The sequence below is a fragment of the Boleophthalmus pectinirostris genome, unplaced genomic scaffold (genome assembly GCF_026225935.1).
Source record: "Boleophthalmus pectinirostris isolate CB_2022bp ecotype Guang Dong unplaced genomic scaffold, ASM2622593v1 HiC_scaffold_5, whole genome shotgun sequence".
Lineage (NCBI taxonomy): Eukaryota > Metazoa > Chordata > Actinopteri > Gobiiformes > Gobiidae > Boleophthalmus > Boleophthalmus pectinirostris.
In genome coordinates, this window is record NW_026571404.1 from 39,677,572 (window position 1) to 39,696,223 (window position 18,652).

Genomic DNA, 18,652 nt, shown 5'->3' on the forward strand with positions numbered 1-18,652 from the left:
AAACACACTGGGGTTTCATATCTCCTATCAGGTTCTCAAAACCTTGGAGTTATTTTTGACAGCAATTTTAAAATTGAAAAAGCAAATAAATGAAGTTTTTATCATTTGAGGAAAAGCAGTCATAGTGCTCTGTAAATGCAGATTGTAGGAACAGTCTAATGTGTGCTTGTGAGTGTGGAATATTTAGGAGGATAAATAACACATGACCACTTCAAGACACTTTGAGCGCACACTGCTGATCACTATTCAGTGGACAATAGTTCATAGGGGATCAGACGTGAGAACTGAATACACAGTGATTGTGAGTGATTGAGATGTCCAAAACCAGTGTGTTCATCTGTGCATGACATAATCTGTCTGTCTCCTCTGTCAATGAAGATTTATCTCCTGAAATGTCTTTGATAGTGTTTTACCACCGTCTTACCCTGAGGTGTAGTTAGATTGATTCTGACATATTTGAGTAATCTTGTATTGTCCGGCATGTGAGTTTATTCAAAATATTGAGACTCTGGGTCGTACATGTCAGGTTACATACACTCTTTAACAATAAAAACAAATATATGAATATAAACACAACAATAAAACACAGACATTAATAAAAACACACCTGAATAAAGTCTACGTTCATACTGCAGCCTGATGTGATGCCAATCGGATTTTCTCGCGCCTGTGTGACCTGGATCTGATCTTTTAATGACAGTCTGAACCACACAGATCTGATTTTTTTTCAAATGTGACCCAGGCCACTTGGATATGTGCTCCTGAAACTCAAACATATCTGACCTTTTGACATGTGACTTCAGTCTGAACGGTCAAGTCACATTCATCCACCTACACGTCAGGCTCAGAGTCTCATCAGTGGAGGGAAAGTGAGGTTAGTGAGTTCATTCATATTTGGGGGATCGCTGTATTCAGGACAAATTAGAGGAGTCTTATCAGAACTGGGCAGTTTTTGAAATGATGCCAAAGAAATGTTCGAGCGCTGCTACAGATGGTCCTGGCTCCAATGTCAACAAAAAATAAAGAGCCTGCGAGACAAATACAAGGAGGCTAAAGACTCCAAACAAACAAAGTGACTGTGGATGTGTAACCTGTCCATTTTACCAAAAACTGAACCGGATTTTGGGAGACAAGCCCAGCGTTTCCATAAACACTGAGCAGACTCGCTGTGTGTGATGCTGTCGTGTCTCCAGTGCTCATGCAGGACACTTTTGGGGAGTTGAAAGTTCACACTGGAGATCACATACAAGTCACATTTTGTTCGTCGCATTTATTTGGAAATGTGAATGATCTCGCAAAAAAATCTTATTTCACAAAAAAAATCCAAATTGAGCATTAAGTCCTGCAGTCTGAACATAGCCAAAAATACAACAATAAAAATACATCCATGAATAAAAACACAGACATATCTGCTGATCTGTCTCTGTGAAGGTCTGTTTGTTCTGCAGTGTTCAATGGAACATTTTCTACTATCACACTACTTTAGATGAATATTACAGTTTACATGAACACATGTAAAATTGTGATCTACGTATGTTTTATTTTAATACTAAATACCTGAGAAGAAAATGCACAGTATGTCTTCTTTAAAATCCTGAATAGAACACAACACAGGCCCTTCATAACTGGCTGTGTCTAAACTGGTGCTTCATAAATAGACGTGTATTTGCATAGAGAAGAGTCTGGTTCACACTGTTGACACTGACACACACACACACACACACACACACACACATACACACACACACACACACACACACATCTGTGGAGCTAATGAGAGCGCTGGGCTAAAGACTGAGGCTCTGTGGAGGCTCCAGGCTCTGTCCTGCCACTCACTACTGTGAATGTGTATGTGTGAATGTGTATGCGTGTGTGTGTGTGTGTGGTGTGTGTGTGTGCGTGTGTGTGTACCACAAAGCACAGAGAGTACTTATATACTTATATGATCTTATATAATGCAGTGGTCATCTGCAGCTTGTTGCTGTGACGTGTCGTCAGTGTGTGACAGTTTACTGTCTTATCACAGAGTTACATGTTACGTCCAGTGTTGGACAAACTATAATGTCTTTAATTACAGAATAATGAATAAGTGCATTAAAATATCTGTTGTAACTCTCTGTGTTCAAGAACACTTTCACATGGAGTATTATCTATTTTTATTACATTGTAAAAACATGACTTATTTAAGATAGTTTAGTTGCACCATTCATAATTTATTTTCTTGTCACTTTATCCAATTATTTATCACTAATTAGAGAAGAAAAAAAAAAATCACACTTGTACTCAGCACAAGAGCAGTTTCTTCTGTTTTCTCACCATTATACCCCACTGCTCCACAGTGAACCTTCACAATCAAATACCACAATATATTTTTAGAAAAGTAACTGTGCTCTGAACACCACCAACACTATTCAACTAATGACCGTTACTCCAAATGTGTATTCTGAACGTATGTACTTGTATTTACATGGATATTGCTTTGCTTGGCATGTTTCATGGTGTGCCATGAAACTTAGACTTAGACAAACTTTATTTATCCACAAGGGAAATGATTTGGATACTGTACCCTGCTGCTCTCTCAGGCGCTCAGGCCATGAACAACATATTTTATTGCTCACCTTGGAAACACCTGCATTCTTAAATGGTAAATGCTCATATTTTTATACTCAAAGTGCTTTACAACACGGATTCACCCATTCACACACACATTTACACACCAGTGTACACAGACACAAGGTGGGTTAAGAGTCTTGCCAAAGGATACAATGGCAGCATTCATCTGTGGCAACTGGAATCGCACCACCAACCTGTGGGTCAGTGGATCTGAGCGCTCAACCCATGATGTTTATGTTGAGTGATATTCAAACCGCCAACCACCATCAATGAACAAACACACCTGAGCTTCTGTCGCCCATGTTCGACTGTGAGTGAGGTCGCCTTTCCACAGATCTGCTCTGTGATGTAGCCTCCTGAATATCTTCATGGAGAAAAAATGAATTTAATGTCATTCTGTGCGACACTGTAAGCCCTTTTAGTGTGATCAAGTCTTCTGATAAATGGCACACGTGGTGTAGTGTGTCGTCGTGGAGCCTTTGGACAAGCTGCTCTGACATCTCATCTTGAACTTCAAAATGGTGTTGATTTATGAACATAAAAAGTATTCAGGGTTTCTGTGACATCATGTTCAGAGTGTGTTGTGAGGCTCAGAGCGAGCAGACCTAGTGACAGTGTTGCTGAAACAGTGTGACTGAAGCTAAATACAACTCCAGGTCAGATTTTCAGGAGAACAATGTTGTAACATGGTTAACAGCTCCAAAAAGTTGCCTTTACATAATCCTTTAATAGACTTTTAGATGAAGCTCATTTAGCATCAGAATACCACTCGTGCCCTTTAGTTCCTCAGAGATGGAGGTGCACAGAGGTGAAGTGTACCCAGGGCTGACCGCGGGCACACACATGACCTTTACCCTCGTGATGTCATCAGGAGGGGGCAGTTTGGCCGTGGGAGCTCGTGGTGTCAGCGTTTCTATTAGTCACTGTGTTTATGAGCGCTGCTGCTCAGAGGAAAGGTTAGGAAGAGAAAATATGGAACTATTCTCTGGGTTTATTCAGTTCAGTGTTGCATAAAAAGGTGCTGAGATCTTTATGTAAGAGCTGAAAAAGAGAGTGAAAAAAAAAAGGTATGATTTAGACTTTTGATTCAAATGGACTTCAATGATAGGGTGTTGTGTTATCTAACCAGCACCATGACCCAACCAAGGCTGAGAGCAGGGCCAGCACAGGGACACGCTAATCAGCATGTCATCATTTAAACAAGACATGTTCTGCAAAGAACACTTTTGTTCACTTGAAACCATTGTATAATCTGCTCTCCTCGCATAACGACAGTTTCCTCTCAGCAATGACGAAGAAGAAGACGCAGGTTTAAAAACGTGACTTTAACCAGATACTAAAACCATGTCTCCACTGGTTCATTTGGAGCTGACTGGGACAGTGTAAAGAGGACTGAACTGACTGTTTGAGAGGTCCAAAGTGACAATGGGGAGTGGTCTGGCTCATTTCAGCCCCAGGATCAACTTCAGCTCAAGTATGGCTCCACAGCACAACATCATTGGCTAAAATAGATTGTACACTCAAGGTGATTTGATCTCCCTCCAGCACGCTCCAGTTTACCGCTCATTCTACATTCAGTTTTCCCTGGTTTAGTCCTAGTTTAGTCCTGGTGTAGTCCTGGTTTAGTCCTGGTTCTGCCCTGATTTAGTTAGTTTTATGAGTTTCCTCCTCAGCTGGCTGAGCACTAAGGAGCTCACTCTCATGGGACGAGCTTGGAGTAGAGCCGCTGCTCCTCCACGTAAAGCGGAGCAGCTGAGGGTAGAGCATCTGTCCTGGATGCTTCCCTGGTGGTGTCTCATCAGGAGGAGGCCCTGAGGAAGATCTAGGACACACTGGAGGGACTATGTCTCTCGACTGGCCTGGGAACGTCCCTTGAAGGAGCTGAGTGAAGTGTCTAGATCAGAGGTGTCAAACTCATTTTGGTCCGGGGGTTGTAACCAACCTACTTTGATCCCAAAGGGGCCGGATCAGAAAACTCATGTCATATAAACCCCAAAAATAACAATAAGTTCAAATATTTGTGCAGAGAAACAAAGGAATAAGTCAGTTTTTCTTGGAAAATCCTGCACTCGGCTCCACTTTTCTCATGTTGGACATTTTTCTGATGAGGGTGTCACAGTCAACAGTCAAAACGATCGTCCTTTAAGAGCGTTTGGAAAGAGACAAGTCTTCATTTGTGCTGCTCTGGTGGGAGGGGCCACGTACAGAGACACTGGAGACGCTGCTGTGATAAACACCATAGAAAATTAACAAGATTTTAATAGAAAATATAATTCAAATATTTTAGTAGAAAATCAGCCAAGGGCCACATTAAAGGTCTTGGAGGGCCGGATCTGGCCCCTGGGCCGTATGCTTGACACCCTCGGTCTAGGGTTTGAGAGTCCTTGTTCAGACTGTTGCATCTGGTCCTGGCGAGGACTAGGACTTGGGGACCAGAGACAGTTGAAATGTGTCTATGGTACGGAACATAGTCACATGGGAAGAGTTTGGGATATAACTGCTGCTCTACCATTGTGTCCTCGGGCAAGACATCTAGTCTCTTTTGCCTCACACTGTAGATATAGGTTAGATGAGTTTCTCTGTATTTGCGATGTTAGTGTGTGTCACAGCCTGCTGCCTTTGCCTCTCAGCCAATTGTCTTTCATCCCATCATACGTCCACCGCAGCATTAGAACCATCAACCCCCGTTCTTCACATCACTGAGGTCTCTACTGCAGAGGTCCAACGTGCCGAAGTCTCTCCCCCTAACCCCCCTCCTCAGTCCCCAGTCCTCAGTGGTCCGTCCTCTGTGTCTCTCCTGACTGAACTGCAGCACATCACACCTCCACAGTGATGTGACTAAAGTTCTCCAAACGCTCATTAGTCACTCCTCTAACGAACTTCTTCTGCTCTGTACGATGAACCCTGCGTACGCTTTGTTCATTTAGCTGTCTGCCCCCTCCCCCTCCCTCTGCCCCTCTCCATCTCTCGTCCATATCAGGCCTCTCATCTCTAATGGAGGCTCCGGGAGAGGCCGTAATTAAGCAGCGTTTATGTGGGCGCGCTCAGACGGGCCGCTAATTGGCGACAGTGCGTTTTGAGTTTAGTCCTATTACTTCCAGCGTGCTGTGCTCTGATTAGCAGCCTCTTCTCCTCTCCAGCGCACGCCTTTCAAACGAGTGTCCGATACGTGCACGCTCTCCACGGATGAGTGACGAAGAGGAGAGGGAGAGGAGGAGGAGAGGGGGAAGGGCTCCGGGTGCTGAAGTCAATTGGTGGAATTAGTTTTCTGGTGTTTATGTAGTTCCAAATATGGTCAAAATGAAAAATATGCTAAATGGAATCTAAAGAGACTTCTCCTCTTTTTAGTATCAAATATCTGTTTTTAAAGAAGAGCTACTTGTGTGTACTGTATGATTACAATCTATGACACTTGTGGATCACGTCATTTTGAATCACAATTACTATGGAAGCCGAGAGGGGTCACAAACAGCGCAAACGCAGCAACAAATACAAATACGACAACACAAACGCAAATGCCGCAACACATTAAAAAGCCACAACACATCAAAAAGCCACAACAGAAGTGACCGCGGGACTCTATTTTCTGACAGATCGATCAAGCGGCAAGTGAAGAAGAAGAACTACAATGTGAAACGAATAATGATAAAACAATAAATAACTTTTATTTACGTTTCCAACTTCTCCGTTCCTTTACTTTTCACATTGTAGTTCTTCTTCTTCACTTCCTGTGGTGTGTTGTGGCTTTTTGATGTGTTGTGGCATTTGCGTTTGTGTTGTAGCATTTGTATTTGTTGCGGCGTTTGCATTAAAACAGAGTCCCGCGGTCATTTCCGTTGTGGCTTTTTTTGGTGTGTTGTGGCTTTTTGATGTGTTGTGGCTTTTTAATGTGTTGTGGCATTTGCGTTTGTGTTGTGGCGTGTGTATTTGTTGCGGCGTTTGCATTAAAATAGAGTCCCGTGGTCATTTCCGTTGTGGCTTTTTTTGGTGTGTTGTGGCTTTTTGTTGTGTTGTTGCATTTGTATTTGTTGCGGCGTTTGCGTTTGTTGAGACCCCTCTCGGCTTCTGTACAATACCAATCTACAACGACTTAGTAAAACAAGTGCGCTGAATAACGCTTTAGAAAAGTGCGGTGCCCAGTGGGAGCTGATGTTGTGACGAGAGCAGAGGATTATTTTCATTTGTACTAAAACGACTATGTGAGGCTGTCGAATTCTAAGTGTATCATTACTTAAGAAAATAAAACTGGAGAAATAAATATGTACTTGGAGGTGAAAACGGGAGTTGATCAGTCTTGAAACGAAGTGATTTCCATTTACTTTGACTTCAACTGTAATGCCGGACTTTTGCGCTGCTGAACGAGAACTGAACAAGGACTAAACCAGGTCTAAACCAGTGATAAAACAGGACTAAACTGGTCTCAGTCCTGATCTTGTCCCAGTCTGGTCCGGGTTTCAGTCCTGGTCCTGGTCCTGATCCTGGTCCTGGTCCCAGTCTCAGTCCTGATAACCCAACAGTCTCTGCGGGCGCACCTCCGGGCCCGTCCCAACACTTAGTCCTGGTTTAGTCCTGGTTTAGTCCTGGTTCAGTCCTGGTTCAGTCCTGGTTTAGTCCTGGTTTAGTCCTGGTTCAGTCCTGGTTTAGTCCTGGTTCAGTCCTGGTTTAGTCCTGGTTTAGTCCTGGTTCAGTCCTGGTTTAGTCCTGGTTCAGTCCTGGTTCAGTTTGTATGCGGTACATAAGTCATCGAAGTTTAAGTTACGGAAACTTTTTTTTTTTTTTCATTTTTGGTTTTATTTTGAAAAACAAATGAACATGAAAAAATGAAGACTCAACATGCATGAATCATTCCAAATACAACTTCAGAGGGTCAATGAGGACATAAAAACTATAACATGGTTTAAATGATCTGAGAAGTCGATTCTGAAGAAGAGGCCTGATTTAAGGGTAAACTTTTTTTTTTTTTTCAGTTATTTTTATTATGATTTCACTAATGTCACATGTTCCATTGAATGAAAATGGAAATCTCTTACTTGCCCAAAATAAACACATGAATAATAATAATAATAAAGATGAGCAGTTAGATACCTGCTCGGATCAGTGCATTCTCTGCATTCTCATCTTATGGTTTGAACACTTCACCTCTTTGTTTATGTATGAATGTGGTGTGTGTGTGTGTGGTTGGTGGTGATGTCTCAGAGTGTGTGTACAAATGTGTTTTCCATAAATAACATGTATTATGAATGTGTTACTCTCCATGTGTTTATCTGTCAAATAACCAAACAGGAGTATGAATAGAAAAGTGAATACACACAAATATACCTCTAATAACTGGGATTATCTGATCTTGTGGTGTCACTTGCTGTAACATACTAAAGACACATCACTGAGCCTGTCGTAGAATACACTCTAACAGATCAAACATGGTCATTTTATCTTCTTATGTACTTTAACTTCTTGGGTTCTTCTTTAACCCTTCCAGACTGAAGGTGTCGTATACGTCGTATTTTTTGAGCATATTTCCGTCATTATCCTTTGTTTTCCGCCAAGCACATGCGCTCTCTAACTGCAGTTATTTCTCAAATAAATGACAAATTATGCATCTTGGTCTGTGTAATTGTACATCCCTCGCTATTTTTATTTGAAAGATTTATTTCCGTCCAAATGTCCAAATCCAAATGTAATAAACATCATGACACCTGACACCAGCTGTTTCCATGACTGGCACCAGGAAAGGCATGGGGACATTGCACTTCTTTTTTTTTTTTTTTTTTTTTTAAAGGATATTTTGAGTTTATTTAGAGACTTGATATGTTTCACTTTTGTAGCTAAGGCCCTAAGCAGCAGACTGTGAAATAACACGTTGTACTGAAAAAAGGATGTATAACACTTCATTATGGGGTAAAATAATAATAAAATAATAAATAATAGCAACATTGAGAAAAAAAAATCCAGGCGAGGACAAATGTAAAAAAATGCCGTCCGGTCTGGAAGGGTTAACTCTTTTGTTAAAGACAGTACAGTAAAATGTTTTACCTTGTTGACATGTTTCACATCTGAAAAAAAGGAACAACAAAAGGAATGTGAAAAGGAAACATCAGGGAGAGTCACCAAAACACAAAAAGACAAAACAGAGCAGGAAAAACAAAAATCTGCCATATCAGACAATATAAAAGAAATAAACACATTCTGGATTGGGACGGGGCTCGGGTCATTGGATCAGAAAACAAGTTCAAACTCCGGATCAAGACAGTTGGACAGTGGATAGTGAAAATCAGGAAACGAGTCACAGACAGCACTAACCGAGATGATGGAGCGTTCCTCCTTTCACACACCTGGACACCCTTCTCCAGAAAACACCAGAGGCGTGGTCAATCTGAGCGACCTGTCCCCACGCCTACAAGAAGTAACAGCAGCTGACCACGTCTACAGGAAGAAACAAAGGCTGACCACGCTTCTGTTGTAAGGAGTATTATACCCCCGATGATGTTGGCCAAGCACAGCTGTAAAATACATAGATCAGAGAATAGTGTGTTAAGGGCCCTTTAAATATGAACGTGTCTACATCACATTTGGACTCACACATTGGTAAAGTTTATGACAAATTAAAGACAAATCCTACTGTTCACTGTTGTTGCTCAGATGTTCTTCACACCTGCACCTCCACTTGGCCTTGCTCTCCTGCTTCATTTGTGCTTTCCTGCTCCTGATGGTGGATGACTTATCGATCTCCCTCCGCCTCAGGGCTCCGTGGGTTTCCTCCATTTTGGACCTGTTTGTCTGTGTGTCTGTCTTTATGTGTGTGTGTGTGTGTGTGTGTGTGTGTGTGTGTGTGTGTGTGTGTGTGGTGTGTGTGTGTGTGTGGGTGGGTGTGGGGGTGTGCTCTGTGTTTTGATGTTGATTGTTCAAACTATACCTCAAACCGACCATTACACCAACAACCTCACAATCAGGCTCCATCAACACACCCACAGTATACGGTCTTAAAGGGACAGGCTGTACTCTCTTCTGTTTCGTACATGATTCTGAACACCTTTGTCTTTATATTTCATGTTTATATCTTAAAATAATGAGTGTATACGGCAGTGTGTGTTAAACAGCAAATATTGTGCATTATTTGTGCTGCTGGGGCCTTTAAATCTGCTCTTGGGTCCCTTTGCTTTGGTATTTAATGATTTAAATCATTATCATCATTAAAAAATACACACACACACACACATTATTTCATAGCAGCCGTGCTTCCCATACTCTGATCTGCTGCTGCTCGCCATCTGCTGGCAGCAGAAGGAATGACCAAGGGTCAAACAGTTAAAGCAGGTAATGAGGAACATGCCCAGACATGTTAAAGAGACCATATTACCATATTTTCTGATCTGTTATAATGTTGTTTCACAAACAGACCTGGAGTTGTATTTTGTTTGAAACACAAACCCTGCACATTTAGGCTACATTCAGACTGCAGCCTGAAGTGACCCAAATCCGATTTTTTGGCCCCTATGTGACCTGTAGCTAATCTTTTAATGACTCATGTGCTCATAAAACTGATACATATCTGATCTTTTGACATGTGACTTCAGTCTGAACGGCCAAAGCTCATTCATTTGACCTACATGTTATCAACAAGACACAAATGTCACTATGCTGCGCTGAAGTCGGCGAAAATTGTTAATGAACTCTGTGTCACTGAAGTGAAGCACATCACCTCTCACCACTCTTGACTACATCTCCACATCCACACGTTCCTTTCAACGGACGTCGCTGCCGCTGTCCCACAAAACACCAGGACCAAAAACCTCGTCCTTCTCCTTCTCAATCTCCTCCTTAAAACAAGTAAGTTGTTCATGTTCTGGCTCCGGTACGAGAGGAACTTTAAAATCTCCAGGTGCTCAATGCTGCGTCCATGTTTGGACAACTTCTGTAAACACAGAGACGCTCACTGTGGTTGACGTCGTCGTGTTTCCAGTCACATGTGGGACACTTTTGGGCCGTTTAACGTTCACACTGGAGTCACATACAAGTCACATTTAATTGGAAATGTGAACGATCTCGCAAAAACATCGGATTTCACAAAAAAATCCGAATTGAGCATTAAGCAGCCTTAGAGTTTTTCTCTCAGACAGAAAACACTCTGCTCCACCTTGTGATGTCATGTGGTAATACAAGAAAGGCTTCACTGTGTTTTTAAACTCCATACACCGTCACTAGAATCATTTGAATAATTTCAGCCCTGAAAGGACCAATCTCTATAGAAATAAAAGTAAAAGAGCTGTTAACTTGAAAAGTAGCTCTTACATCATGTAGACAGACTAAATCTCATAAGAGTCATGTTGGAATAATACAGAACCTTTAAACACACCATAGCCCTGTAGTTTCAGTTGTTTTCAAAGGAATGAACGTAAACTGATAAACGAGTTTACTCAACACGAGAGTGGAACCCTGACTTCTCCGAGTTTGTTTATTAGTGAGTTATTATAAGTAAAAGGCTCCACTTATTGATTTAGAACAAAGTCCCCTTTAAATGAGCCTAACCACAGTTTGGCTTTGTGTAAATGCATTGAACCCAGGGCCTGTTGGAGTTTGTGGTAAGTGTTAGTTTCCCCGTGGGACTGTCTCCTCCTCCCTCTCTAATGCTCTGGTAATAGCCACGATTAGCCGCTGTGCTCAGGCTCTATGCTAAGTGTGAGCTACTCTCCATTAGTGGGCAGAGTAAATTCACTCACACATTTGGACTAAAGCTGAGGGGAGCAGGTCTGGGGGGTGTGGGGGATAGTCAGTGTTCACATGTGTTCACAAAAGCTCACAGCACAGATGTCTGTTTGTACAGTGGCAGGACTGGGCAAAATGACAAAAAAAAACAACAACAATCATTTGATGAATTCAATCAGATAATTGATCATTTTCCTTTTTTGATTTTTTTAAAATTTTGATTCAATCTGATATTATCTAAAATTCATGTTCATTTCCTGAACATGAACAACACAGACACAAAAACCTCTGAACTCTGCCCCAAATTGTTTATAATAGAATCCACAGCCCAGTCCTCTGTACAAATTATAAAGACCTAAGGTGATCATTGACCAAGTAAGAGTCAGGTTTGTGGAGATGCAAGCTCACTCATCCAGACACATGTTTTTCTATATTCTCTATATATTCTAGTTCATTGTGGGAGTCATGGTGATACATCAAATCATGGTAAATGGCACATTTTTCTATAGCACTTTTCCACCTTCAAGGTGCTCAAAGCACTTTACAACAACATTCACACACACATTCACACACCAGTGTACACAGACACTGTGGGCAAGGTGGGTTAAGTGTCTTGCCCAAGGACACAATGACAGCATTCATCTGTGGGAGCTGGAATCACACCAGCCAACCTGTGGGTCAGTGGATCTGTCCACTCAACCTATGATGTTTTTACATTTTTTTTTTTTATGTCCAGAGCTGGATTCAAACCACCAACCTTCAGATCAGTGGGCAAATGCTCTACCAACTGAACTACTGCCTCCCTACAATCATGATCTGAGTCCAGTGAAACTGTCACATCTTTCATGTTCTGTTTAATGAAGCTGTGTGCTCAAACACACACTCTTGATACTCTTGACATGACAGTCTTCATGTCTGTTATTAGAGCTGGGTGTCATTGAGAAGTTTTCGATACGATACATACGATTCCTCGATACATAGACCACGATACGATCAATAGTGTGCTTTCGGTTCGATGCAATATATTTCAAATGAATTTGATGCAGTTCAGTAAAAAATATGGTATAATTATGTTACAATACAAAACTATAACAGTGACTCTTGGTCTGCACTTGTAAATAGTTCATATAGTTTAATTCAAAGGTCTGAAAAATGCAAAAGAGCTCATTGTGTTAGATTATGAAGAGTGGGGGTGGGATTTGCTTCTTCCCACTCTTTTTTGGGCAAAAACTTTTAGTTTTTTTTGTGTGTGTGTGTGTGTGTTTATTTTCATTTCTGTTATGATATCACTTATGTTATATGTTCCATTGTATAAGAATGTAAATATTTACTGGTCCAAAATAAATACATAAATACATACAATACAAAATATTCTCTAAATGATGACTGTGATACTAAAAGTCTTAAACCACTTCTTGTACAAAGTTCATATGAAACACAAACATTTGAATCATCAAAACAGTGAAAATATCAAATGTGTTGCATAAATGAGTACCAAAATAATTTAGTAAAATATACCAAAAAATACTCTTGGCGATATATCGATACAGCAGCCCATGATATCGTTCTGTACTATCACATTAAACAATACGATATATTGATATTTCAATACTTTTGCACACTCTGTCATGCTCAGAGTGAGTAAGAAGAGATGTAACCTTGAACTGAAGTGTGAACTTTCTGAAGAATGTCTCTAGTTTCCTCTTCAAAACAATATTTACCAGATAGCAAGTTTACATGAATCATGATCTGGCTCCAAGAAAATGGTGATCCAGTGTTCCCTCGTTTACCGGGGTTACGTTCTAAAAATAACCCGCGATAGGTATATTTTACAATTATTTTATCTGTGTTAAGGCTGTAAAGCCTCTCACCACACACTTTAGACACTTTTCTCACACTTGAAACTTATTGCTGCTGTCGTCCTTTTGTTATTTTCCTCCTTCTTTATGTCACGAACCGATGATTCATTTATTCCGTAATGGAGCCAACAGCGCAGAGACCGACCTGCACTTGTCCATTTTTGGAGACCTGCACCCGTGCAGGACAGTCCAGCACCGCACCCGCCCGCACCCACCCGCACCCACCCGTTAACCTGAGATTATATCAAACTTTTGCGCTGCCTACACCACGGACTGAACCAAGACTAAACCAGGACTGAACTAGGACTAAAACAGAAGTAAAACAGGACTAAACCAGAACTGAAACAGGACTCACTGTTGGGACGGGCTCGGAGGTGACTGCAGCAGAAAGGACCGGCTCAGCTCCACACCTCATGAAGGTAAACGCGCCCGTCGCCCGATCATGATTTAAAACCCGGTGCAGGACTCTGCTACAGCGCGTAACTTCTCTCTTCCTTCAGTGTGTCCAGAAGTCCAACTTTTTGTGTGATGGTTACATCTTCCTCTGTCTTTTGAGTGTGAGCGCAGGAGTCTTTGTCGGTGCAGAACATTTTGTCGAAATTGTGGGTTTAGTCGGGGAGAAAACTTGCAAACATACAACACTTCAGAATCACACTGATACAGATCCAACATTTATGTACATTTGGCTGAACACATTCTGTACTGTACAGGAGACATGAGTCCATTTGCCAATCAGGACACAGGAGGAGGAACACAATGCACGTTCATACACTGTAAAAAAAACAAACAAAAAAACATGCAAAATAGACACATGCAGAATCTCGGATTTCCAATCATTGCACATTGCATACTGTGAAGGATTTTCCAAAAAAGTGAGCATCAAACTGCGATGTTTGTTTTCCCAGTGGAATGTGTCTATTGACAAAGTCGAACTTTTCAAGTCTTTTGAACCATATCACTTTTGTTTCTGGTTCTGATATTGTCATATTTTAGTTTTGGGATTCAGACATTGTAATTGTGTGGTTGTTGGATGTTTTAACAGTGGAAAATGGCTCGAGAAATGTGTTTGCGAACTTCATAACTGCAAAAGTGAAACAGATGTGTGTGAGTGCAAACCTCTGTTTAAACTGTTTCCCTTCCCAACGGAATTGAAAAATAGTGAAAGGAGAAGGTGATGGGCAGGACTGATCTACAGGAAGAACCAAAAAGGAAACCTTTGACTGCCTAAATCATCCCGAGTTTGCAGAGAACATTTTGTATTTGGAGCGACATCAAAGTAAAATCTGGATCCCTCACTCAACCTCGGTTGCGAATTTAAAAAGTCAACGTCAAAACAAAAGGCACCAACTGTTCACCAAGAAACACCTTCCACTGCAAAGAGACCAAGACGTGATGTTGCTGTAAAACCACAAGAACAAGAAAGTGCAGCTCAGTCTGTTTGTCTTCTGCTCCTCTCACTTAACAAACGGGATTTTGCTTTGATGGCGCAATACAAATGTTCTCTGCAAACTCGGGATGATTTAGGCAGACAAATGTTTCCTTTTTGGTTCTTCCTGTGGATCAATCCTGCCCATCACCTTCACCTTTCACTATTTTTCATTTCCGATGGGAAGAGAAACAGTTTGAACAGAGGTTTGGAGTCACACACATCTGATTCACTTTTGAATTTATGGAGTTTGCAAACAAATTTCTCGAGAAGTTTTCCGCTGTTAGGATCCAACAACCACACAATTAACGATGTCTGAATCCCAAAACTAAAATATGACAATATCAGAACCAGAAACAAAAGTGATATGGTTCAAAAGACTTGAAAAGATCGACTTTGTCAATAGACACATCCCACTGAGAAAACAAACATGGAGGTTTGATGTTCTCTTTTTCGGAGAATCCTTCCCAGTATGCAGTGCGCAATGACCGGAAGTCCGAGATTCTTGATATGTCTATTGCACTAAAAAAATCCGTGAAACAGCGGAACGAGAACCGTGATATAGCGAGGGACGACTGTATACATATTTAGGCATATTTCTCAGCCATATTTCTTGTCTATTCTTGGCTAAAATGTTCCATGTCGGGGCTTTAAATCTCATACAGTTTGAAAGCACTTGCTCATTCCCCAGTGCAGTGTCCACAGTGTTGTCCTCACATGTTCTGCTGCATGGGACACTGCTGAGGTCATGCACAACACCAGAGGTCACTGCTGCTCTGCTCTGAGACGCAGAGGTCAAAGGTCAATCACAGAGGGGGCAGTCCAGGCTCTGGCCTCTGTGTCTCTGCTCCCGGGGTCAGAGTGTGTGCTCCATCATTACCCCGCCTCACTGTGTGTCTCACTGTCTCACACACACACAGACAAAGAGCACACTGTCCACATCCGTCCTCTCACTTCCTCCTCTTCTCACACTCTACTCACTGTTTTTACTGCTGGAATTTGAAACATATTTTCTTTTCTCAAATACCGTCTCCAGATCTTGGGAATCAAACCTTCTTGCCAAAAAGCGAGAACAAGAGCTAACCACTCTGCCACTGCCGCCAATATGGAGCTTTCCTGGATATTTTTACAATGGTCTGGATTTATACTAGACTTAGACTTAGTGTTGTACAGTTGTAGGGAGTATTATCTGTTACATACATGTGAGTTGTTGTACAGTTGTAGGGAGTATTATCTGTTAATACAGGTAAGTTGTTCTACAGTTGTAGGGAGTATTATCTGTTACATACAGGTGAGTTGTTGTACAGTTGTAGGGAGTATTATCTGTTAATACAGGTAAGTTGTTGTCCCGCTATAGTTTGGTGCAGTGGGTGAGTTGTTGTTGTCGTCTCTCTTGTCTCTTCTGTCTCTCTCTCTTGTCTCTTCTGTCTCTCTCTGTCTTTTTTGTCTCTCCTTCTGTCTATTTTGTCTCTTCTGTCTCTCTTGTCTCTCTTGTCTTTTCTGTCTCTCCTGTCATCTGTCTCTTGTCTCTTCTGTTTCTCCTCTGTCTGTCCTGTCTCCTGTCTCTCATGTGTCCTGAGCTGGAGGTGATGGAGTTTCCAGTTAAACTCTGTCCGTGTTCTCGTTTTCTGCTCTTTACTTTCAGACCTCTGTTCCTAAATGGACCTTTAAAATAACCGCAATTAAACAGAAACGGTCAGAATTAGGGCGTCATTATTTGGAGCCGGTAATGTCCCGCTCACAGGACGACGTCTCATTATGTGTGAAAGCTGCAGCCCTGCACTCGCCTCTTTGTCATGCTAATGCTGCTGGACATGTTTAAAGCTCTGTGAAGTGAAGGCTCATTTCCACAGGTATCACCACAACGTCCAGTCTCTAATGACACTCTGCTCTACTGTTACACTCTTTGTTCTACACTGTTTTGTAGGGGTGGGTGATATCTCGATATTTTAAATATATCGAGATATTTCTTAAACTCGGTATGGATTCTGACATATCGTATATGCCTCCCTGATTTTGCTGCTTCTGTCTCATTCATTATCGCTGTGAACACCCAAATTTGGTGCCAAAGAAAAGCTTCTAGCACCACAAAATCTGTCCACCATTTACAGACAAGACCATCAGCAGCACATCCTCATATTCCACTGAGTCGTGTCCTTTAGTCCGAAAGAAGCTGAACCACATGAGCGGCATGAGGAGTGAGCTGTTTATGCAAATAAGTCATGTGGTTTTACGTTTTGTTTCAGTAAAACACGTGGCAAAACTGAATTAAACACATTATAATCACAAACGGGCTGATGTGGCTCTAGTGCAGGCATGTCCACACTATGGCCCGGGGGCCAAATGCGACCCTCAGACAAATTTTTCTTGGCCCTCAGACTTCCAGGTGAATTGGCCCAAATGACCTTAAATCAATTAAAAAATATTTTTTTACTGCAAGTTTTTAAAAATCTACCTTGATAAAGCTAATATTTCATATTTAGTGTGTGGTTTTAAGGATCTTAGCATGAATAAAGGACTGATGGCTCATTCTAACGTGTTAAACATGCACACATTTCAGTTATTCACTGTATTGAGCACCAGTCTGCGGCCCTCGATCAGCCCTCTGCTTTGTCTGTGTTTACATATGTGGCCCTTGATGAAAAAAGTTTGGACACCCCTGCTCTAGAGTCGTTATGGTTTATATGTTGTAAAATGTATTTATGCAGAAGATTTTAATCAATAATCTGCTGCAGTGTCACTTGTACAATAGTGTTTTAAATGTTGGGTTTGATGTGCAGTGCATTGTGGGAAACCTCAGAGCTCCTTACACTGGTGAGGAACATGGATCTGTTCAAATAAAGAACCTCCTGAGCTTCTTCTGTTAATGGAGCTCATGGTTATCAGAGTTAATGCAAAGATGAGCTTGAGTTTTATTTATGAATGAAAAGAAGGATTATGTATGTGTATGTGAAGGTTATGTATTATTTCTTTTACTTTACAGTTAAATTATTAATTATGTAATCAGGTATTTTTTGTAATCTTAAATGTGGCAGAAGCTCTTTGTTCCCAAATGAACTGCCTCTTGCACTTTAATAAAAAAGACCTTGTGGAATTATTTGACAGATTAGTTTTTACAGTAGTTTTAGGGAGTTATTTTTCCTGTACACATATCCAGATATATATCATATATCGAGATATAACAAAATATACCGAGATATATTTTTTGCTCCATATCGCCCAGCCCTACTATTTTGTATCTTAAAGATGCACTGTCAAACTATTCTGGTAGAAGGTCCACTACCTGCTTGTCTCCACTGACATGTTTTTGCTTTGGCTGGAAAGTTCCACAGTATGTCATTAGTCTTTAACTGTATTTTAAAATCCTGTGGGAGGAGGACACCTCTGCAGAGATCTGACCTGTACTTGGCTTGTGGCACCTCCTTATTGTCTCCATGATGATAGTTTAAAGTCACAGTATGTAGTAGTTTAGGCGAAAATTAAACTGAAGTTGAAGCTTGTTTTTTGTTTGTTTGTGGTTGTGTTTATTGCTCTGAACAAACATAGGGACACATGGCAAAAGGAGAAATCCAATGTCAACTGGACAAAAGTTTATTTTAGTTGAATATATTTCACAGTTCATCCAACCTGCTTCTTCATTTCTGGTCAGACGCTGGTGAATACTTCTTTATAACTGCCTGAAGGGAGGAGCTAACTACACTGAAACTACTCTGAAACTAACACACACACTTTTATTTTCGCAGAATCATTCAGGGCGAGACTGGAGCTTTCACACCCCTGCGCCTGCCCTGGCTATCCCTATTGATTTCTTTGTTTTGTTTTGATTTAGGGTTGAGGATGTAAGAGTTATAAATGGGAGACAAATGATGTCTGAGGCCTCCTTTTCTGTTTAAGGAAGGATTCCTAACAGAAATAGCTTCTTTAAATCTCCTCTCAAACCAATTCTTTTCTCTGGCTCAGATCTGTACCTCACTGTCCTCAGAGGAGTGCCCCGCGGGTTTTAGGAGATGTACGAAATGTACGGCAGACTGAGGTCCTGTGTTGTTCTCTT

At 41.2% G+C, this 18,652-nt stretch overlaps 1 protein-coding gene across 1 annotated transcript in view; it reads left to right on the top strand.

Moving 5' to 3' along the window:
• Positions 1-18,652, top strand: part of atrnl1a (attractin-like 1a) — a 499,802-nt gene that overhangs the window by 257,054 nt on the left and 224,096 nt on the right. The gene's annotated exons all lie outside the window — the stretch shown is intronic.